This window comes from Nymphalis io, chromosome 7, assembly GCF_905147045.1.
Source record: "Nymphalis io chromosome 7, ilAglIoxx1.1, whole genome shotgun sequence".
NCBI lineage: Eukaryota > Metazoa > Arthropoda > Insecta > Lepidoptera > Nymphalidae > Nymphalis > Nymphalis io.
In genome coordinates, this window is record NC_065894.1 from 5966877 (window position 1) to 5991419 (window position 24543).

The 24543-nt window shown below is 31.6% G+C and overlaps 2 protein-coding genes across 2 annotated transcripts in view; one reads left to right on the forward strand and one right to left on the reverse strand.

The window, feature by feature from the left end:
- Positions 1–3060, reverse strand: part of LOC126769740 (trypsin-4-like) — a 112460-nt gene extending 109400 nt beyond the window's left edge. The window contains exon 1 of the mRNA XM_050488657.1: positions 2585–3060. The gene's annotated coding sequence lies outside the window, so the exon portion shown is untranslated. The remainder of the gene's footprint in view (positions 1–2584) is intronic.
- Positions 1–24543, forward strand: part of LOC126769665 (semaphorin-2A) — a 338220-nt gene that overhangs the window by 37296 nt on the left and 276381 nt on the right. The gene's annotated exons all lie outside the window — the stretch shown is intronic.

Genomic DNA, 24543 nt, shown 5'->3' on the forward strand with positions numbered 1-24543 from the left:
ATTTATCTACGATTTATTTATATTTTTTTTAAATGTATAACTATTTCATTTTTATAAATCTACTATAAAGAAAAATATTTACAGAATATATTAAAAAGCAACAAAAACATACATACATAGTATACAATATGTATTCTAAACATAGCATACAGAAAAAAGTATATAAATAAGAAAACATAAAATAAGTAACAGAAACTCGTTTCGCTCAATTTTATCCATCTGTTTTATAGACATAAGTATCTTTGAGCTCAATATGTCTGATAGTGAAGAAGAAATTCTTTGGAAGGTCGGACACAGCAATTTCACTAATAGGGTCTGCGATTTTGATAGGCTCCTACAAAGAGGGAATTCCATAAGAGATATGTCAGCGACTCAATAACTAAACAAATGGTTAAGTAGTCTGTTAGGAATGATGTATGATTAAATAAAAAATAACGAACGTAATAAATTTGTACAGTTAAGGTAATTGGATGACTCTTAAATAAATTGTCCTCTTTGCCTTACCTATTTGGCTTAATATTTTCTAGAAACTTTTCGAAATTAAATAAAGACTGATTTTATATTTAAAATAACTGCATGCAAAATTTGCCTACGGTTAAATTTAAACTACAAACTTGGTAATTATATTTTTAATAAGCTTAATAAACGATAAAAGAAAAATTTTCAGCCATAAAACTTAAAAATTGTTGTGTTAATATTTATCACACCTAATTAGTTAGTTTTAGAGTCAGTATTCGTGTCTTTTTAAATTGCAAATAATAGTAAGGAATCCATAGTGCTGCATTTAAAAAAAATGAATTTATTGAGGCAAGAAATTGCAGCAAGCCTGTTCAATAAAACAAGAGATTTAAAATCGGTTCACAACTAGCGAAGAAGTAGAGTTACTAAAAATAAAACAAATGCTAAATCGAGAAATTTCTTCTGTTTTAAAGTTATCATTAAATAAAATAACTTTATTATATACTAGTTAATCGTTATAATTTAGTTTGGATAGGATTTGCGTAAAAAATGTTGTAGTGAGCGTCTACGTCGAGGAAGGCGTAACTGTGACAAATTTCAAGTAAATCGGGCGGATAGCTTACATTAAACAAAAAATCAATATTACAATATCAATAACGCATTGCCGTATGCCTTCGCTTGGGTTTAAAGGTGTGCGAGCCTCACACTCCTGCCAGCTCCAAAACCTTCTCCTCAAAAGGGAGAGGAGGCCTTAGCCCAGCAGTGGGACATTAAGAGGCTGTTACTGTGTTACTGTGAGCCTGACACATGTCCCTGTGGTACCTAGGTGGATCATTTCGGACGCCATGGACTTTGCTGCCGCAAAAGCGCTGGCCGTGCATATTGCCATGGATCTCGTAATGACATACTTTGTCGGGCTTATACCACAGCATCGATTCCTGCTACTTTGGAACCGAATGGTTTTTGCAGAGATGATGGCAAGAGACCCGATGGAGCGACATTAGTACCATGGCCGATGGGACGAGTTCTTGTGTGGGGTGCAACTTGCGTAGATGCGCTGGCAGTATCTCATATCAAGAATACGTCTCGTAAGGCCAATGCAGCCGCTGAAGCTGCTCAAATACTCAAGCGCCGCAAATATTCACTTTTATCCAACGAATATGAATTTGCGGGGCTGGGTTTTGAAACATTGGGTCCATGGTCGTCCGATACAAAAAGAATCATAAAAGATATTTCTAAGAAACTGGTCCATACTTCTGGTGACCCAAGAGCTGGCGCTTATTTAGCCTAAAGGCTGAGTCTAGCGGTGCAGAGAGACAATAGTGCCAGCGTCTTGGGTACAATGTACCAGGACAATCTTTTAGACGGCGTTTCTGCTTTAAAATTGTAATGTGTATTTTGTTCTTTTTATTTTAATTTTGTATTTTATAAAAATGTCTGTACATAAAATAAAATTGATATATATTCAGTAAATAAATGTATATGATAATCAATTAATGTAGACTCCAAGTGTTTTGAAGCGGTTCTCATGAAAAAAACTTTTTGGCAGTGATTCTTGATTCTCAAGATCCAAGCCAAATGACGTTAGTATTAGTTATAGTTGATAGAAGGATTATGTAATACTAAGCCGAATTTAATTACACACGTTACCCTTACTTACCATTATTATATGACATAAAAAATCTAATGTGTATTAACCGTCAATACTACACTTCAATAAAATATAATACAGGATGACTGGTTGAATACTATCGATACTTAAGGACGTGATTTTTGACGATCATATATGATTAAAAAAATACATATTACATAAATATTAATAAACTTCTAAGTAAAGTTAACCAAGAGTTATGTAATTAATTACGCGTCGTGTGGACACCTTAGCTGCGCTGTCGACACAAAACAGGTAGGTACAATTTAGTTATCGCGCGGTAGTATACCTACATCCAAACGCCGCCACATGTTAACAGGGTAGCAGGCTACCTTTGATAAACAAGCATGATCCAATCCCTCTTCATACTTTAATCCTGGATTAGGATAGGCAAAAATACCAAGATATTTCACTCGTTTAAGCAACAAATTTGTTGACTAGGTAAATGATATGAACCTACATAATTACACTAACCTTAACAAATGTTCAAAGTGAGCTTCTCTTCTCGTGTGATACACAGTTCGGCACGTTTACGCATATTGTCTTTCACATAATTTAACACGAATGGGTATTTTAACACTTTCGAAAGCACTGGTGAGTACTTGCTTCTGGATTGTTCTCGAAATACTCGAGAATGTTTGCTTGTAGGGAGACAGGGTATGCCGCTCCTGCTCGTCCTTGGGCATGTGTTGGAGTACGGAACTGTCCAAAGTCTCGTAGCTTTGATTAGCGTTTAAGATTACGCTGGCAGTAGGTACTCGGCGATTGGGGAACATCTCCCGGTACAAATTGATAGCACCCGGTAAGCTATCATTCGCACGCGCATAAGCACGAACCATGTCCAGGTATTCTGCATTTGTGTATTGATAAGCCATACTTAATTATTAATGACGAATCACACACGACAGATTAGGTATACGTTTAAGATCGATCGCTAGGCGCGCGCGCGGGAAAACGGACATACGAACCTTACGGCAGCGCTCGTCCGACTAATTGGCCGCGGGGCAGGTGTTGCGGGTGTCAAGCGGCACAGTACAACACCGCGCCGCAAGCGCCGCCGGCACCGCCGACGGCGCCGGGCCGGCGCCGCCCTCTTGTGTCCACACTTCATTTATTTAAATTTAAATTTTTGTAAATTTGGTCAAAAATTAAGTACCTATTTTTTTACATAATTCGAATGAGAATCATTTACCGAGTATCCTCCTAAAATATTGATAGTATGCAACCAGTCACCCTGTATATATTTATTGATTTTCTGGTAATTGATATTCTAGTTAAGTAACATGAAGATGCATTTGCAAGCTTTGTGTGCTTAATAACATTATGTCAAAAACAGAGCATGCAATAGACCGACTTTGTATTGTACTACGAGAAACAGCATTAGGTTCTGGGTGGGTTATATAAGAATATGAAAGTCCTTCGACAATTAATATATTGTATCATAAAAAAATGACTAATCTTAATGGTATTTTATTTCAAAAGTTTTTTTTTAAGGTTAAATAATAATAATTATTATTATTTTATTTTGACTAGAGACTAGATCCTTATTCGATATATGAACATGACATCTTTTCAAATTTATTTAACTAATTGTGTTTCTAAATATATTTTTATGTTCAGTTTAGCGGAAAATAAAGACTTCTTGTTTAAGGTAAAATATTAATGGATTTTTAAATGTAGCCTCTATTTGAAAGCAAGGAAGTTAGTACGTTTGTTATGATTAATGTAATGATCTAAAGTTATAAAAGCTGAGGCGCGTCCAGCGCAGTGGGTGGGACATGGCTACCCGCTGTGGTTTTGGGGCAATACATTTGTTCTTTGACTTAGTCTGATAATAACATCAAATATACATTTAACTAAATTACTTATTAACTGGTTTCATAACTTCAGAACTCTGTTTCTTGTAGCTCAAGTAGAATCAAATTCCAATCGTATCATATCATGAAGATTAATCAAGATAGAACTTTAAAATAATATTTAATTTTATCCATTAATCAGAATTCACATAAAATATATATCCAAGAACTCGTGAATGATAAATAATATAAATTTTATAGAAACATTTGAGAGTTGATGTTGAGTCAACATTTTAGCTGCTGCATCTGCTTGACGCGGACGAGGCGTGTTAACATAGGCCAACGGGCCGAACAATGCCTTCCATGCGGTCTCTACTGATAAACTTTGACCGATTCAATTCCATCATACAATAATGAGCTTTGTGGCCAAATATAAACGACTGAAATAGCTTGCAAACTAGGCTTGAATAATCATTCATGTAAATGGAATGCCTCGTAACCGACATTACGTAGTTTGCTCTTAATACGAGAGGCAACTCACGATGAATGGATAAACCGAATTTTGCATTGATAATGACTTTTAACATTCATAACTTTCCCGAGTAAATTTAAATAATATTATGCAAATTAAACTTGATGATACTAGATAGAACTAAATGATTAAAATATTGTTTTCTATAAATAATTGAATTATTTTGATTATATAATTATATTGTTATCGATTTGATAATATTATTGACCATATCGATAGCGCCAGGCAGTTGCAATTAAGTATTAACAATCTTGGTACATTTATTTTATATATATCAATAAAACAGACATCTATCAATCTTTTTATTTAAATTAAGTGTGCAATTTGAATGTTCATTCATGATTTTATGTATATTAAATAAGTCTTGATAAATTCGTCTACGTCAATTATGGCGTTGATAGGGTGTATAGAGAATTAATCACTACTTTTTAAAATAGTTTCTGAATGTGAGGTTATCGTCCTTTATTATCCTTTTCCGTCACTTTCATAATCCTATAGCATGATAATATATATACCCTCCTAATCAGTATATTTTACGCGAAACAAGACATGATTGCATCTGGTTATTTATAAATTTAATCTTGTCAGATTAGAAAAAATTACAGGCAATTCCAAAAAGTACATTTTCGTTATTGCTTTTTTAATTTTTATAAAATCTAATAAAATACTTATACTCAAACTCACAAATCTCTATTTCCACAATAGTTCATTCGCAAAATTTAATGTAAGCTTTAAGTTTTGCGTATAGCTGTATCAGTTTACAAAATGCTATAGTCACCTTGTAACCATTTCTAAAATATATAGTACAAATAAGAATAAAAATATGCACAAAATCTATTTTGGGTTAACGTACAATTCGATTCAACTATAATTTAAATTAGCAAGAAATTTAAAGTATTATAATTGAAATTATATGTAGTTTGCGTGCGATGTATTATATAAATTTATAAACGAACTTATTGATGTTCTTACGTCATTTCAACAACGAAGAAAAGTATAACACATAGTGGGTCGAGTCCAAGCACTCGTGTGACTCCTTAATCTTAGAAGAACTAGAGGATTTACAGCCGGGTTCAGTAAGATAGAAGTGGCACAATTGCTCCAAGATCGCGATAGCAGCTATCCACTTGGCAAAATGGCGGAAAGTGATGAGGTCACTGACCTGATTCTTTATCGTGATCGCGAGCGCAATATCGCGGGTTCTATTTACGCTATAAGTAAATTTGAAGTATGCTAATAGAGTTTGTTAATTTTATAAAGATTTAACGTTATAATATTATCATGGGTAAAAAATCAAAATACATAGACATGTTAATTTCTCGTTGTAAATTAAATTATTATTTTGTTACAACATGAAGTGTACTTAAATAGCTCATGATGAAATAAATTGTCACAGAATTCCAATTAAAGTTTGTACTATGTTTTAATATTAAAACTTATTGTTTCTAGTACATACCAATTTCTTTTAAATTTTGTTTTAGAAACATTTTAGTACGGTGCGCTATCTTTTCACCTTAAGACAAAAGTTAATTTACTCCCTTGCTAAAACTTCTTACTACGGGCTGGTCATAAAAAGCAAACAATTTTCTGAGAGGAATAATAGTAAACAGAATGTACTACCGCAGAAACGACATAGGGTGCAAAATAAACAGGTCAGTATAACATTAGCCACACTAATATAGTTCCTGTTTTCTGTTCCATTAGTCTTGATTTTGCCTACACTAAACTAATTTGTGTGCAACGTAAAGCAAAATGTATGGTGGACGCAAATGAGGAGCACATACTACGTGCCCAAGAATATTGAAACAGACGACGCATTAACTTTGCTTACACGTATATATTCTGTATATTTATTGGAATAAACTAGACTTCTTGTTGAATGTTAGTAATGTTTGTAATATCGTTGAGTCGTGTAAGTTGAACTCGCCCGTACAAAGTATAAATAACCAAAGACAATTCTTTATACTCTTTGAACAATCCAAAAAAAATATACATGTATTATATTTAGAATTGTAGCATATAAGATTAATGTATTTAACGACTGTTTTTGTTTCTTTAAATGCATGAATCGCATTATCTTTAACGTGTTAAGTAAATAATGTTCATTGTTTCGATATTTGAAGGGAGACAGGGCGGAACGCGGAACGTGCGAGGACCGTCCCTCAGGGGATTTGTGACGCTCAGATTTTTCAATTTTTATTTGCGCCTGTAAGTGCCGATGCCGACGCAGCGTTCTGTGGGAATAGCGGACGAATCGACTATTTTTATTCTCAGTACATTTGAAGCCAGTGACACCTGTCTGTTTGCCCTTTGGTTAGAACAATTGAAATGAACTATTGGACATCGAGATCATAAAATTCACAGCGAATCGTATTCCGTTCAAACGATATGAAAAAATCAAAGCACTGAATTCTTGTAATATTAAAGCGCTTTTTGATTAAAAGTTACAGTATTTTTAAATAATCAAAAATTATAGCTAGTGATTTTAATGTAATATAAACTTATAACAACTAAAAGGTTTGTCAGATTTTAGGAATAGTGTATTAAAAAGTAATACCTGATGTATCATTAAATTTATTATGGGAAACTGGGAACAAGTCTCCTCTATCTTAAGCCACTGTTCTCTGTTAGGCAATTTTTAAATTCGATATCCTTGTGATATCTTCTTTATTGTAACCTATCAGATAGTTGACCTGCCAGTCATAGTTCTAATGAATCTTTCATAAATATAAGCCTTTTTATTTATGACCAAAACTTTGGCTCGTGATCATTATTGTTCTGTATTTAAAAAATATATTTCTGCAACTGCTTTATTACCTATAAAACTCTGGTTTATAAAAAGAACCGAGTATTTTTGGTGAAAAATGTAAACGATTTACGTTAATAATGATAAAAAACACACGTTTTGACATCTACAGAATTACTAAAATCTGTTGTGGTTTCTGAGTTCGTTATAGTTTCTGGAGCTTAAATTAGGATTAAACCAATTATGTAAATTGCCTATGCACTTGCTTAACACAAACGGTTCATTTCAACTAACGGGCGTTGTTATGGCAAAACACTTGAAGCTTAAACTGTCTTATCGTATACTTTATTATCTTTGCAAATGTGAATGTTGATACTTTTAATATTATCTTTGTTTCAGACTATTTTTCGAACGCTTAAAATTGCTTTTAATTATTGAAAATAGGTATTTTTTAAATATTGCTAAATGTTTAACCGAGATTAATGTTTAAATAAATAATTAAATATATTAATAATTAAATCACTATTTTTCATTTATAGACTGTATTAAATTGTAATATTTTGTTAAGTTTTAAAAAATTTTAAAATGGTGTTTAAATTTTGGTTCGGGTATTAATATTACTTTTTTGTTAGTTAATTTGTCAATGATTGTGCGTCGAGATAGTGGTTAGAACGCGTGAATCTTAACCGATGATCGTGGGTTCAAACCCGGGCAAGCACCACTGATTTTTATGTCCTTAATTTGTGATTATAATTCATCTCGTGCTTGACGGTGAAGGAAAACATCGTGAGGAAACCTGCATATGTCTAATTTCATTAAAATTATGCCACATGTGTATTCTACCAACCCGCATTGGAGCAGCGTGGTGGAATAAGCTCCGAACCTTCTCCTCAAAAGGGAGAGGAGGCCTTAGCCCAGCAGTGGGACATTTACAGGCTGTTACTTTACATAAACATCTAAATATTCAATCAATTTAAATTAATTGCCAATAAATTTAATCACTACTCAAGTTGGCTGATTACTCCCGTCAATTTATATTTACATCCATTAAAAAAAGTTGTCCTCCGTTATCAAATTAACATTTCAAATTTGCTTTTGATTTATTTAATGATTTAATATTTATATACCGTATAACATAATGTTATATAAACGTAATATTAATTCATTGATTTGTTTCGAAATAATTTTTAACGTTGTGGATTTCACCGACTCCATAAAAGATGATTTCATTATTTTTTATAATATTCAATACATTTTGTAGTAATACTAGTTTTTTTATCACTACGCAAATGTAGACATAATTTTGTATGGGCAAATTGAGATTTCTTAGTCCAACCATAGTTTGTTGGATATAAATTTTAATATTCTTATAAGAAACAAAGGACTAAGCAAAAAAAACTGAAAGAAAACGACTTACTTCTTCGTCATTTAAAATATTATTATCTCTATTGCGAATAAATATCGCTATGTTATTGAAATTGAACATTCAACTGATGCGAGTAATGCGATTCGTGTGACATGTAATTTAATGCCATTTTATTTCCTTATCTATTTGGTTTTACGAGGTTAAAATAACAAAGTGACATTGCATAAAATGAAGGCACATTGATTATATAAGGCATTTTTCTGACATTGACATTAAACGTTTTGTTCTCGATTGTATTGACGTTTTTCGATATATATTTGCTTTCATTACAGCTAAAAAAGGAAATAATAGTACTAATAAAATTTAATTTTAAATGTTAATGTGTTTTTTATTTTACAAGTTTAATTAAACGTAAAACTACCACAATTGGGCTCGATTGTATTCTGAGAATGTCCATCGAATAACTCAGTATTTACACTTTTATACAAATTATAATATATTTTAATTATGATTAAAAAAATGTTTCCTATTTCCTTATATAAAAATCGACGTTTCTATATACTTTAATTATTGATTTAATATGTAATATATTTACCCTCCCTTGGTCGTCTTCATCGTATAAGCTGCATATATAGATAACCTCCCTTAAGCCATCTTTCCTTGGTGATGTTTTTGCTTCACATGGTTCTCCATTGATGGAACGTCTTACAAAAACTGTGTAAATAATATTGCAGTCATGAAATATATAACGGAGCAATATAATACAGATATATCATATTTATAAAATTAAAAAAGGAAACACAAAAACGCAAATCACGCGCGCAAAAGTCTGTAAAGAAAGAAATATAAATAATAAAACAAAATAACTTTTTAATTAAATATATATATATATTTTAATATATATTTGTCAGAATATTCTATGTACTTTCTGGCATACCGTCTTTGTATCATCAACACACAGTTTTTATAGTAGCGTTGCTACATTATGACCCGTGATTAATAATGTTCCATCTGATCAAATTCAGATGTAGGTCTGAAACGCCATTTATCATTGATTTAATCTCGATTTGAATTAAATGCATTTATGAACTAAGCTGTATTATTTATACATAACATGCATGGACAGCTTACACATATCTATACTAAATACCTTCATATATTTATATGTAACCTTATAAAATTGTATAAAAATTGACATTATAATAATAACAACTATATATATCACAAGATTTTATGTCATTCAAGTGTTTTTTTTAAACAAAATTATATACTAGAGTAATACATTATATATATAATATAATAGAATATTACACCCGTATTTGAAAAGTTTCCCAAAAAGTTAATATAGTGCTAAAAACACTAAAAATACACAATATTTTTATTCAATCGACACATGCTATAAAAATTAATTTCAATTTTAAATTTTCAAATTTCCCGCGCAATTTGATGAAAACACTGGACGCAGTGGACGCCATATTGCTCTTTGGTCATGACGTCAGTTAGCTGCGTAAACAATATGTTACGTAGGTTACGAAAATATTAAGTCTATATTATACGCTGATCAGTTGACAGTTGAGACTTTTTAGCACACACAGCCGTATGACGTAATAATATGGCGGCTACTATTTATTGGTGCTAAAAACAGATTAAAAAAACTGAAAACTTTAAATTGAATTTAAAAATCTATTTTGTTAATTTATGAATTAAAAATAACATTTTTTGATTGCTTTTTGCCTAAGTTAATAATATATTTTTGGATTTGTTCTTATTTATAGTGAATTGCCTTATTACATTTATTATTTCTTATTGAATACATAGTTTACAATTCATAAGATAAGATCTTATTTCACAATTGTTTTCATATTCTAATGACAAAAAAAAAAAACGTTGTTTATATTTAAATGTACTTTTAAAGTAAAGTTTAACCGCGGGTACTGCTTTGTACAAGCCCACTGGTGTTTATCGTTCACAGTGAGCTTTAGTAGAGAGTAAAGTAGGTGGCGCAATGTTGGTATTGTGAAATGTTTTTTACTTAATTAAACGTAACATTATTGATAATTTATTAAATATTAGCTGTTTTTGTAGTCCCTGGTGCCAAAACTATTGTAGTGAGAAGCTCTTATCGTTGTCCTTAAGAAGAGTGCCTTTCGCATATCCACCGGCTCACATTGGAGAAGCGCGGTAGAATAAGCAAAACCTTAGACGGTTACTTTACTTACTGTTATTTTACAATTAAAAATATGATCTTACTTGTGTAAAATGTCTTTCAATAAATTGTTTGGCCTTCTGCTTGAGATCCGCGCAGCCGTGCTGCTCCGCGAAGTTCGCGATGCCGATGGCGTTTGACGGATCCAGCTGCCTCTCGAGAAATGCGCAGCACGCATCTATTACGTTCGATATCTGGAGCACACAACTACAATATATGTCCTTTGAAAACGTAAATGCAATACTTCATGATGATTAGTTGAGAAGATAAGACGTGAAATCGTAAAAAACAAAGTAACTCATATTTGCAATTATATAGTAAGGATTATTTATATAGTAAGAATTATACTTAAAATATAGAAAGATTTTGTATTTTATAAAAAACTTCACCGGTTCCCGTTGAATCATTCAAGCGTATAGGTATATATAGTGCTTAAGCTTTATCAATAAATGATAAACATTTTGGATATGAAACATATTGATCCTTGGATTACCGCCTTAAAACAAACTAATTCGTAAAATAAATAATTATATACTAAAAAAAAAATAAGATATAGTTTCGTACACAAAAGAAAACCATCCCGCTAATCTTATAAAAGTCTATATTCTCCAGGGTGGTAAAAAAAGTGTTGGAATCCGCAAGTAAACTGTCAAGACACGATCGACAATAATTAGTTGGAGTGTTGAGTGCGAAGGAAGCTGAAGATTGATGGCTAAGGCACAAATGTTTCCCGGTGATAAATTGCCCAATATTAGGTCATGATTCGGGGCGGGTATTTGCCTATCGGCTCCTTTCGACACTATCAGTTAGAATTTTTGTGACGTTAGGAAAAAAATCTTAAGTAAACCGCGGCTCACCTATAAAGTTAAAGGTTATTCTTAGTAGTAATAATATGAATAATACTTTAATTACCTTTCTGTATTTATATTATTTTAATTTTATTCCATTTATAATCAAACATGTCATCTTTTTAAAAAAAACTCTAATCCCTTTTTTGTAAATATTATACAGGCGTAAAAGCCTGATGGTTTTATATAAAAGTTACATATTCAGTACTATTTGCAAAAGAAAATATTTATAAAGGTATATAGTTAATTAATGTTATAAATATGTAAGCATTTCTTAATTTTATTCAAATAATATTTAGATTCTTTAAAATACTTAACAAATAACACATCAAATTTAAATAAGTTGCTTGGCTACTGCAATCTTATTATCAAAATTTGAAAAAAATATAAACAATAAAAAATGCGACCAGTATATAGTCTATTATTTAACGACTTTTTTACATTAAAGCCTTAAATAAATACAAATAAAATAGTTTCTTTACAAATCGTGACCTCGTAGAATAGTGGAAATATGCTTGCAGCATTTCCCCATTGTATCGCAATTCCGATTCTCTGTGCGAAAAATGAACCATGCCCTCCTGTCACCTATAGAATAAGATAATAATAAGCAATAAGATGGCGTGTATTTTAATTACTTGCTCTTCTTAGAATGGCTAAGGTTTTTTTAGTCGTAATATGTTATGAGATATCGTCTGATCTTTATTGGCTTGCACTTATCTCATTAGGTGTTGGTGCAGTGTGAAAACTGGAAATCACTCGGAAGACTTTTTCAGCTGGCTGATTGCCACCTTCCTTGGGAATCAGTTTATAGTGGACACTTAATGTGGGAATAGTCCACAAATTCAAGTTCGTTCAACTATGAAGTGAGCTGTCATAAACGAAATGGTTTGCAAAATGAGCAGACTGAAGTGGCAGCGGGCTGATCACGTATGTCAAAGGATCAATTTAACAAAGGCTAATAAAAGTTAAGTTGCAAGAGTGCAATGAAGAGTGGATCGGCAAACAAAGCAATGATAATGACAGGGCACCCTCTAGCCAGTCCTGAAGAAATTGATGGATCCGGAGGGAAGGCAGAGAAGTGGGAGCTTCAGCAAACCTTGAGAGAGGCTTAGGTCCAGTAGATCACGATTAGATAAATTATGATTGGTAAAATTATTTGTTCCCCATAATTGGTTTTTAATTATAACAAAATAAATAATGATAATATTGGCTTTGATTCAATGTTACTGTTTGTTTTCAAGCGAGGCGATAGAAACCAATGAACATACGTACAAAAATACATACACACTGTGTATATGTCTTTTCGTTTTCAGAAACAAAAATTGAACTCTACAAAAATTGAATTTATTTGTATAAGTCGAGTAGAGAGTATTTTATATGGGTTTTAAGTTAACCACGTGCTAGTAAAAAGGATATGCGGATATCAATATACTCATATCTCTACATAAAACTCTGTCAAGCCATAATAGAGCACAGTAATGGATTATTCACTGAATCCATTCTGTTGATAGGACAGGAGATTTTTCCATACCATATTTTTAAAATTTTACATCGCTTTTTAAGGTTTGAACTTTGACCCCTAAGTACATTTTGAATACGCAAGAATACATTTATTACCATCCGCTTTTAATCTATCATGAAGGATTCCTGAGCGAATTACCGCAACAATTCGAATTTCAACTACTACGCTATTAGCAAATCCGCATGTGATATGCACATAATGCAATACGCAATATTCTTATTGCCAATAAAAAACTTATAAACTTATATAACTTATATACTTATAAACTTATAAAAAACTTATAAACTTAGGACAATTTTATTTAAGAGAAAAGATAATAACTGCAAAACTTGAGGGTTTATTTATTTTGATTACATTATTTGTTGTTTTTTTATAAACAAAGAGGAAATTCTATATGATAATATGTATTTAATTTTTTTATAAGGTTTACCGAGAACAATATTTTTAATGTAATTCAAATAAAGTCTATCTCACATACATATAACCGTAGATCGCGGATTCAAATCGGGGCAAGCATTAACTTTATTTTATGTGCTTAATTTGTGACTTAACTTTTTTGTACTCCTAATAATTTAATAATGTGCTCAGCTGTAATATTAGTAAATACACCGAACCTTAATGGAGCAGCGTGGTGCAAAATACTACAAGCTTTTTCCAAAAGAACAGAAGTTTTTTTTTAGGTTTTAGCAAACAGGCAAATGGTCCACGTTCTCTTCAATGGATCTTTCATAGCCAATACGCCACTAACCGTGGGCACTGATATGTTATTTCCCTCGTGCCTGTAGTTACTTAGTATTAAGCCTTAGTATTAAGCCAAACAGCAAACTGTTTGGTGGTTGAGTATGTGATGACTGGGCTACGGGCAGGTTTACACAAAGCCCTACCACCGTGTACGTGAAATCTTTGTCTCATCAGTGAGACATTAAAGGGGATTTATATTGAGATGGAATAATAACATTTATAAGTAAGCGCGCAGGTGTACATTTAATTAAATAAATACATTCTCGCTGTTTCGTATAATAACATTAAAGTTAATAAATATATACAAATACGTCGAACAGCACGTGCGAATTGATCGAATGTAAAGTAATTTAATAGCGATAAATTAGTCAAAATTATACCTTAATATTAACAGTTTAGAGTTCAAATTTGATCTCAGGGAAGATGCAGAAAGCATTGTATGGTTATTATGTAAAACAGGTACCGCGGAAGTGCTGCGACGTTACCTAGTTCCCATTACTTGAGAGGCAAATTATGATAAATGAAACAACTATGTGTATTCAGAATTCAGGTGAACATTTCCGACTACTCAGAAATGGCAGCTTAAATCATTATCCTCTCGAGCTAATATAATATTTCAAAACCAGGATTAGGTATACTAAGCTGCTATTTATTTTTTAAAGGTAAACGATGTTTTCAATATCGAGTTAACAGATGTCTAAAGATAAACTATGAGTTTTGTTGTGTTATATCTCTTCTATATAAGTCAAAATTTATACTGTAGTAGTTTCTCTTTGCCAATTTAACAAATTAGTTGCATTTTATTACATGTTCAATTCTAAAGGAATTAGTAATAATCGTTAAAGCATTTTTGGATTAACGAATGAATCTATCCTATTAAGTCTCGAGGCTAGCGGACGTAGTCTAAAACTCCATTAACTGAGCACAAGGCTGTTCGTTTGGTAATACAAACAAGATCCAAAATTTCGTCTACACCGCCTGTACCTAGTGACACAGTTTGTGTTTCATCAAGCACTAAAAGCGGCTCCGACGAGTCCATTCAAGAGGTTGGGTACACAAACATCGGCTAGGATGCGAAATTTACTATGACTTTAATATATTTTTACTAAATTTTTTACATATGTTTGAGTTTTCGTATATGCAAGTTGGTGTTATAATTCATTTTTATGAAGGTGAAAATTTTAGTTTCATTATGTATGGAAAAATAGTTTAATTCCTTCCATTTTTTGTGTGTGTGTTTACTAAAAGAATACGCTTATAAGATTCACAAGCGTCAAATTTCACAGGGCAATGTTATTTTTTCTTATACATACATATTGTGAATACCAGACATTATATTATGCAATTACATTTATATAAATACATGTATGTATTAATCGTTAGTTAAGATTTAGTTTTAATCTATAAAATTTATAATAAATCAAAATGTAATCTGAATTAAAGTAATATTGTTCGTCTTTTATTGTCTACATTAAGCTTGTTTTAAAATATTTCGTAATATAAATTATAAATCTCTCTAGACAGTTTCGTACTCGATTCGCAAAATTGTAAATCATACGACCTTTATTACCTACTGGTGGTAGGGCTTTGTGCAAGCTCGTCTGGGTAGGTACCACCCACTCATCAGATATTCTACCGCAAAACAGCAATACTTGATATTGTTGTGTTCCGGTTTGAAGGGTGAGTGAGCCAGTGTAATTACAGGCACAAGGGACATAAAATCTTAGTTCCCAAGGTTGGTGGCGCATTGGATATGTAAGCGATGGTTGATATTTCTTACAATGCCAATGTCTAAGAGCGTTGGTGATCACTTACCATCAGGTGGCCCATATGCTCGTCCGCCTTCCTATTCTATAAAAAAAAAAAAAAAACCTAAAATATAATTATATTATATAATAAAACAGATTCTATAAATTAGTTACTTCAGTTATCATTTTTCCCAGAATAAATAATTTCATAATATTAAATATATTATGAAATTATTTATTGGTGACTTTACTCGGTGACTTTAGTTTTCTGGTGAATGTCCTATAAAATAATATTGCTGGATTATTTTTTGATAAAAAAGATTTAAAATATATTCATTATAGGAAAGGAGTTCAGGTAGGTTATATCGCGATAAATGCTATAATAAATAGCTAAATCGCGATAGTGCTATAAATGATACAATAAAAAGGGATCTTGCCAAGCTAAATTTATAAATATTCGTTTCTTATTCCAATTTTTTTCTTGTTCCGTTTGCAGTTTAAACGCTTGGACCTTGAAGTAATAGTATAAAAAGTTTAATCAAAAATATTACATCCCTTCTTATTACATCTTACATAAGTAATTTATGGCAGGTTCATTTTTCACCTAGAGAATCGGTATGGCGATTCAAAAGGGAAATACTCCTAGCATTCTTGCCACCATTCCACGCGGTCACGATTTGTAGCGTAACTATTTTTAATGTTTATTTGTGTTTATTTCAGGCTTTAATGACAATAAACTATGCTCATTTGTTATGACGTAATATGATGTGTAATAAGCTACCTGCAGTTGATGTATATAAACTCTGTAATTATCTCTGTCTTTGTCCTGGTAGTAGATATTTTTGCAATTTTTCTTGATTCTGACTAATTGGATTGATGGAGCAGCCCTCACAGACCTGTCCGTAGTAGATAATGAACGAGCTGGCAAAATGAACTTTTGTCCTCGAAGGGGGAACTATTTTCCGCGTAATGGCGACCTTAAATGATATTTTGATCTTTTATAATAATGTTAGATATAATTCGGTTATTTTTTTCCGTTTTTTTTAATTCCATTAAATAATTCAACCCAGTGCTACTGACGTGATAAAAATAGCGCATTCGATGACAGCTGTCAACATACCTTTTTATTTTAATGTTATCATTAGTAAGATAAAAAAAATATTTGTGTATAATATGTACTTAAAACAATATAAAATAATCAAATCTGTTATTATTTGAAAAAGGAAATGTGTAATATAGCAGTATCAACAATTGTATTCAAAATATTCAAATAAAGATACAGGCAAAGAAAGAACTCTGTTTTAGTATAATGACTCTACTTGGTAGATTCTTACTTATTATTGAAGTACAAACCTATTATATACCAGGGTCTAAAACGCATTCTATGCTACATTCAAATCTGTTACATCCTTATGGCGTATATCGATAATTTCACCGTCGATAAAATCCTCAACATCGTTAAATTTTGGACGTTATAGTTCTTGCATAAAAATAGCTATGTGATATGTAAGATTGGAATAAGATTTGAGTCAAATAAAAAAACAAATATGAGAACTATATTAATGAAGTTAAACTACAAGGCGAGATTAAAATGAAATCATAAATCAAATTATAATATTATTAGTTGTTAATACATTAAATATAATTATGTATATTTGTCAACAGAAATGAATGCGACGGCCTTTGTAAGTATAGTTTTGTACTTGATTCTTCACGTCTTGCTCTGATTTTTACTGTGCCATCTGCATTTTCGAGTAATGCCTTACCTACCAACTTACATAATAAATGAGGGTTCCGTGCCAAAAACGGAAATAATGGTGTGTACTCAAACCGACATGAAAAAATACTCACGGCTACCATTAATTTTCATTTCCTACGATGTCCAAGGATTGCTGTCTTGAGTAAAGCAAGCGAGTATCAGGAAAGAGCGATAGTCATTTTATAAGAGCTACTATATAAATAGTTCCAAAGTTCTTTTCGAGCTACGTATTCATTTAAGACGAAATCTCTAAAAGAAATTCATGTTATTTCATTTAATGTTTCTGATTTCAAAATTTATTAACATAAGAAGTTTTAAGTCAAATTAATATTTTGAATGATTTAATAAATAAACTTTTTATTAGTAATATTGATCCTAACAGATATTATAAATGCGAAAGTGAGTTTGTTTGTTTGTTAAGCTTTGATGTATTAACTATTCATCCGATCAACATGATTTTTTGAATACACTTTTTCAAAAAAGGACCTTTCACCTCTCCATCAATCGGGAAAATTCGCGGGTGGAAACAAGTAAATAATATTATTAATTATATCCTAAATCATATATTCAAAAAAATAAATCACGATAGTCATTTTAATCTATTATCCTTTTTTAGGGGCATTACAAGTTGCTTCACTTTTTTTTATATTCACACAATCAAATTTCTGTTAGGTAATTAACAATTTTTTTTCTTCATTTACAAAATTTAGGCATGAATATAAAAACCCGTTTATAAAATAACTGATAGTTTTTGTTTATATAATAAACGTATCAATACATCTTTAAGATTAAAACATTGAAGCACTTGAAAAAATAAAAAAAATGACTCTCAAAATTGATTTATATAAAATGTTAGAAGCAAGAAGTATTGAATTAATAATTGTTCGTATAATTTTATATAAAAACTTTACAAACGAAATGAATTATGAATATTTAATATATATTCCATAAAATGATTCAGAGTTTGCTACAATTACTTTGATATAATGTCACGGCAAATCCTACAATAATATGCGTGGGCCACAATTGAATAATTAGGCGTTGTTTGAAATGCAAACCCAGATTGTATTTGCACAATGGCCCTAGAGGAATAATGATATTCTATACAGGTATACATTACTCATATATAAACTTACAAATGTGTCACAAGATGATTGAGCATTTCATATAAATTATTCATGTATATTGATACAAATTTTGGAATATCTGTGTTAGCGATCAAATATATATTATACTAGTTTTCGCCCACGGTTTCCCCTTAAATTTAGAGGAAGGGGGTCAGGTATTACAAAACAGGTAATTCTTCCTTGGGGATCAAGCTTGCTATATAAAAATTTCATCAAAATCAGTTCAGTAGTATATAATAGACGTGAAGGCGTGAAAGACGGAGTTATTTAGTATAATAGTCACAAAGTTAGTTTACAAAAATATTATATAATATTAATCAAATAAGTAATTATTAACAATACAGAGAAAAATCATAAGTTTTACAATTTTACTCTGCTTATTTCTATTTAGGACTTCTAATTGCTAATAGTATTCATTAAAAATATCCATGTAATTTGAATGGGCAAACTGCGGCAATAATTTGTATTTTTATGTACTTAGTTGTTTGATATAATACGGTCATATTATATGTACATATTATGTATATACATATAAATCCCGTGTTGTAGATACCAATCCAGCCGTGCGTAGAATTAGTCTGAGCGCCCACCTTACTACATAATTTTGACGTATTTAGTATCTATAAAGTCTATTGATAATTCAAGCGTGTCAAACTAGTGATTAATAAATAAAATATTATTATAAGAGTAGTAATCATGTTGATATATTATAATAATACATAGGTATATATATAAAGCCGAGATGGACTAGTGGTTAGAACGCGTGAATCTTAACCGATGATCGTGGGTTCGAACCCGGGAAAGCACCACCGAATTTTCATGTGCTTAATTTGTGATTTTAATTCATCTCGTGATTCATTGAAATTATTTCACATGTGTATTCTACCTACCCGCATTGGATTAGCGTGGTGAAATAAGCTCTAAACCCTCTCCTCAAAAAGGGAGAGGAGGCCTTAGCCCAGCAGTAGAACATTAACAGGCTGTTACTGTACTGTACTTAAATATATATATATTTAAGTATATTTATTTGTATTAAATTAACATGATTATTTAATTTCTAGGTTCTTCTTAGACATTATTTTAATTTCGGATTCTATCATAACATTACATTTATTTTCATCTTTTAAATGGCGATTCTAAGGTATTTGAGAAAGTATACTTAAGAAACGTATAGCTTATTACATTATATTTTAATTAATAACATATAAAATGATTTATATGTGGATTAATGTTGATTGAAATTGTAGTCTACACACATTGCAATCATGGTCTAAATAGTAATATTTTTTTTATAGAATAGGAAGGTGAACAAGCATATGGGCCACCTGACGTTAAGTGGTCACCAACGCCCATAGACATTGGCATTGTAAGAAATGTTAACCATCGCTTACATCACCAATGCGCCACCAACCTTGGGAACTAAGATGTTATGTCCCTTGTGCCTGTAATTACACTGGCTCACTCACCCTTCAAACCGGAACACAACAATATCAAGTACTGCTGTTTTTCGGTAGAATATCTGATGAGTGGGTGGTACCTACCCAGACGAGCTTGCACAACGCTCTACCACCAGTAAAATAATATTATTATTTGTGTTAAATAATTCAAATTACATTAGTTCTGTTTATATACTAACATAATACTGACATATTCAATAAGGCATATATTTATTTATAAGGGAACTAAAAAAATAATTATATACATTGAATTTAAATTATATCATATTTATAACTTAATCGCTATTCAGATTCAAAAATTACAAATTTCTTCAATTTTGATCTCGTGGGTCAGACACTGGTTAGTGAAAATAGAATACCTACAATATTTTCTAAGATTATTGAAAACATACATGTGATTGACGTGGTGGGTACTAATATTGATTAAATAATCATATTTAAAAAAAAACTGGAATGTTGTACTAATATAAGTGCATTTTATAATATTTTTTTCAAAACAATCTTAATTATTGTGTCAGTTAAAATTTGTTTATGTTTATATAATAATATTTTGGAAGATATCTGTAATATCGCTGCTATATTGGTTCACTAGTCCCTATACCAAAATCATATATCATGCAACGCTACACCATACGGATTGAATGCCTGTTAACACGAATTATAATGTCCTCCAGATCGATTTAGGCCACGGCGGCCATTTTCAAGAGAGATTAGGCGCTGTGCAGGATATATTATAGTGCACGAGTGTGTGCGCAAACACAGGTGCACTCTCTATTCCCTAACTCTTATAATCCGATGGGACGGGAATCCGACACGACCGGAAAGAGTTCAGGCGCAGAACCAATGGCTTTACGTGCTTTCCGAGGCACGGGAGTGTACGCCCTTCCAACTTCCATATTCCGGGCCGCTACTGAGAATTTTCTGACAGAAAAATTCAATAACTTTTTTATGGCTCGACCTGGGAATTGAACCCAGTTGACTCCGGGTCTGCAGCCTTAAATCAAGCCACTAGACTAACGAGGCAGGCCGACCTAAACGTTAACAATATTATCATAAGGCAGCACTTCGCTTAAGCTTGGGATATATATTAAGTGAGTACGTTTTTTGTTTGCGAGCATAAAGATTTTATGGATGTCAATTGATTCCAGGTGAACATAAAGGAAATAAAAAGTTAAACCATTATTAACCATTTCTAACATCGCTAATGCCACCAAACTTGGAAGATGTTATGTCCCTTGTGCCTGTAGTTATTGGCTCACTCACCCTTCAAACCGGAACATTGTGATGATCATGAACAGAGCAAGATTGTTGCGATGTTTAAAAAAGGCATGCTAAGCGTTTAGGTGAATCCCGCTTTAGAATATACTAAAGATGTGTATTTGTATGATACATATATAATGCAACTATAATGTAAATACATAATATTATTAATATCATATTCTCGTTTATTTAGTCAATAATTAAATTTTGACTATAATTAAATGAAGCCAGCTGATCTTACGGCGAGTATTTTTTTCTGTTTAAAGAAAAACTGGTAATGTGTTGCATCAATCAATCAATCAATCAACAGCCAATCGTTGTCCACTGCTGAACATAGGCCTCTCCCAAGGTGCGCCAAAGCTCCCTGTCCTCCACCTTCCGCATCCAGTTGGTGCCCGCCACCTTCTTAAGGTCGTCGGTCCACCTGACTGGAGGGCGCCCTACGGTGCGCTTGCCGATTCGCGGTCTCCACTCTAGGACTCGTTTGCTCCAACGGCCATCGGTCCTACGACATATGTGACCAGCCCACTGCCACTTCAGCCTGCTAATTTTGCAAGCTATGTGTTGCATATATATATCATATATAGTCATAGATAAATATAAATATATGAAAGATATATTCTACAAAAACTTTAAGTACATTTTCGTAATATTGCGAAAGTACGTCATACGCAATATAACCTTTTTTTCTCCGACTGCGTTAACCTAATTAACTGTGTCTCAAAAAATATACAGCATACAAGCACACTATAGTCCTTCAACATCTTGAAGGACTATAGTGAGATAGATAGAGATAGAGATGAGTTAATTAAGTTAATTGTATGTGTAGTTTATTCGTGCCAATACAATGTACTTGTATTTTGTACGTAAGAAATTATAATTAAGTAATTAGAATATTAAAAATTGAGAATTAGAGCTTAGAACCACTATGTTTGTTTATTTTTTCAGTAGTATTAGATATTTTTAAAATATAATTATATATTTAAAAACGCATAAGAAAATAGTCAGGGAATATGAAAGTTCAGTTTGCGGTTCAATTGGCAATTGTTAAGGATGTTTCTTCACAAAATATTTATTGAATTGGTAAATATGTTTATATAAGTACTACATTTTATGATTACTTCTTAAACCTTGGCCTTGACTTAATAAAACTTAAAGTATCGTATAATATGATAGAGTAACACACATAAAAATTGATTCGAAATCTGAACTGACAAAGTATCAAAATATGCTTCAAGGAAAATATATTATTTCCATATGCCATGTTTAAATATGAACAACAAAGGATTATTTATTAAGTTACATAAAACCCTTATCTTTCTCGAGCTACACATCACTCTCAACAAAGGAAACTTATTCTCAAAGGAAATTAAAGTCAAGAATTGTATTGTCATCTGCGCGAAAAACACAAACGTAAACATTAAACCTACGGTTATCCATTTATCAGCATAAGGGTTTTTAGTAGAATAAATCCCAGCAATCACTCTCGACAATTATCCTCAACTTTTTTTCGGGGAGAACTAATTAGTCCAATGGACTGAGTTGTTGGAGATAATTAACTTAATGATAAATTATCACAGAAGTGACGTAGAAAGATTGTCATTTTTGATACGGATTAACAAATGTTAACTGTAGCGTCCTTGTACCTTATATGTCTTTGATAATATATTTATAGAATTGATGCTATATTTAAAATAAGTGCTGTATAATGTGGAATACGAAACAATTTACCGAAGATCGTGGCTTCTATCCAAAAGCCACTGTTTTTTTACGTTGTTAATTTGCGTTTATTATTCATCTCGTATTTGGTGGAGGATATTAGCTTTAATAGTTGTAACTGTTCTGAATAATTTTATTGTAGATGTCTTCAACCTTATATTCAACGTGACAAAATTTGGATAAAGTTAAAATTTAATTTCAAAGACCACTACCGTTATAATAATTTAATTTTAAATATCAACTATCTTTATTTCATAAGGTCACACGATTTATTAAGTCTAAGATTTTTGTAAAAAAATACCCCTCATACTGATTTGATTGAGAGACCGAAGGTCGCGTGTTAAGTCCGTGGCAGCGTCACTTAGTTTTCATGTGCTTATTTTGGTTTAATAATATTAAGCTATAGAGCTTAATATAAGGTATAGACCTTATCCCCAAGAAAAGAGGAGACTGTTGCAGTAGAGCATTTACAAACTATAACTTTTATTTAAAATTTCGTATTATTCAAAAAAACAAAAAAATGTTGAATAATTGCTTATTTAGTCTATCAAAAATTTCTTAGTTAAGCATTACTAGCAAGTCCACGTTCCGGGAATATTTGGAACATCGATCACAATGTTTGAATCGCCACACGCACTAATGTTATTATCGTATACGATGAGACATGTTTACGCTTCCGAATTACACAGATTGTATTCTCTCGCCTCCGTATTGCTGGTTTGTTTTATATCAGGGAACAACACATCTTTATTATTGAATTATGAAGCTGATGTATTTGTTTAGTTTAATGTGCTGATTTCAGCATCTACTAATCTGATTTGTTTTTTTGCCATTTATCGAGAAATATTTTAGCCTATTTTCTTAAATATCGTGATTTTTCACGCTACGACGATATGGATATGGTCGAAGCAGTAACGGATAATGTGGTTGGACCCATACAGATAATCTAGTCTTCTATATAAATAAAATTAATGTTTGTACGTGTTTTCTCTTTGTGTTTCTAAACTTTGCATCCGATTGTTATAAAAACTGAAGGGCTCTTCTCCGTATGTCCAAGAAGATTTCGTTCTCAGGTTTTTTCATCGTAGGCTGGTACTTTAATAAAAGATTTTTCTATCCTTGCAAAGCCGGAACTGGTAGCTAGTTTTTCGATTAAAGCTAATTTCAATGTTACTTAATTTATTCAATATTAGTAATAAATAATATAATACATAATTATAAAGTATATATCAAAAACGAATATCAATTTGTTGGTGATGATTGGTAGAGGTATTCTTCCAAACAGCTATAATCCTTATTGTTATTGGCAAATGGGTATAATAATTTCGATTCCATAGTTGGTTGCACGTTAGTTTTTTACTGAAATACATAGTGACTTGTATTATTACCGATTTCTTAACATAAAGATAACTTACCAATTATAGTAACATAAAACAATACAAGAATAATGTTTTATTATTTATTACGAAATATTCCGATTTCAATATTAAATTTTAAAGAAATAAAATATATTACTTCCTCATAAAATGCGGTCTATTGTAAATGCAGATCCAGGCAATCAATAATAATGAGGGTTAATAAAAATCGTGATTGGATACGTGGCTCC